Consider the following 1,096-nt stretch of genomic DNA (forward strand, 5'->3'; position numbering starts at 1 on the left):
TATCTGACACTGCTAAATTTACTTTAGTCAATGAGGATCCTCTAAAAATCCTTATCAGGAAGGAAGACAAATTAAATGGAGTATTAACAGAAGTAAAGAAGCAAGATGTAATTGATCAGTATACTTATTCAACCTTACATGCTTCAGGCTCTAAACCAGGTGTAATTTATGGTTTGCCTAGGATCCACAAGGAAAATACTCCTCTTAGACCTATTCTGTCAGCCATAGGAACAGCCAATTACAATATTTCAAAATTTCTTGTGCCCAAACTAAAGTGTTCAATAACCAATGTACACACTATACATGATACTTTTTCTTTTCTAAATACTATTTCTAATATTCCTAATGCTGATCAATACTTCATGGCCAGTCTGGATGTCACCAATCTGTTCACAAATGTTCCATTGCAAGAAACTTCCAATATAATTTTAGACGTATTATTCAATAATGATTCCACAGTACATGGTATCAACAAAAGACAGTTTAAGAACCTCTTAGACATTGCAACAAAGGACATTCTCTTCTTGTTTAATGATCAGACTTTTAAACAAATTGATGGGGTAGCTATGGGCAGCCCTTTAGGCCCAACCTTAGCTAATATTTTCATGTCTCATTTTGAAGAAATCTGGCTAAGAGAATGCCCTTCTGAATTCAAGCCAGCTTTCTACTACAGATATGTTGATGATACATTTCTCCTATTTACCTCCAAAGAACAGGTTGCCAAATTTCATGTATATTTCAATCTAAAACATGATAGTGCTACGCCAGTGGGTCTTTGTCTCTGTGCGAAACATGTGTTAATGATAAAATGATGTAAGCTGGGCAAACATGACGCAACTGTCTGGAAGAGGAGCGGAGGAACAAGGCCAGGACAGACGCAGTTTGGTGCTGCTCCTGGGAAGACCTCGCGTGTGCCCCTTGTGACCTGATATACTTTGTGTTGCCCTATTATAAGCTGTATTGTGCAGTGTGATGTGCTGGTTTCCCCCATGTATTGTGCCTATAGAAAAGTGTACGGGTAAAGAACTAGTGTAAATAAAGGATAGACTGTTACTGTGTGTTTATTTCGTGCTCTGCCTCGCTACGTGGCGTGTCC

The sequence above is a fragment of the Penaeus japonicus genome, unplaced genomic scaffold (assembly GCF_977035675.1).
Source record: "Penaeus japonicus unplaced genomic scaffold, GWHDUDI00000001_assembly GWHDUDI00000023, whole genome shotgun sequence".
Taxonomy (NCBI): Eukaryota; Metazoa; Arthropoda; class Malacostraca; order Decapoda; family Penaeidae; genus Penaeus; species Penaeus japonicus.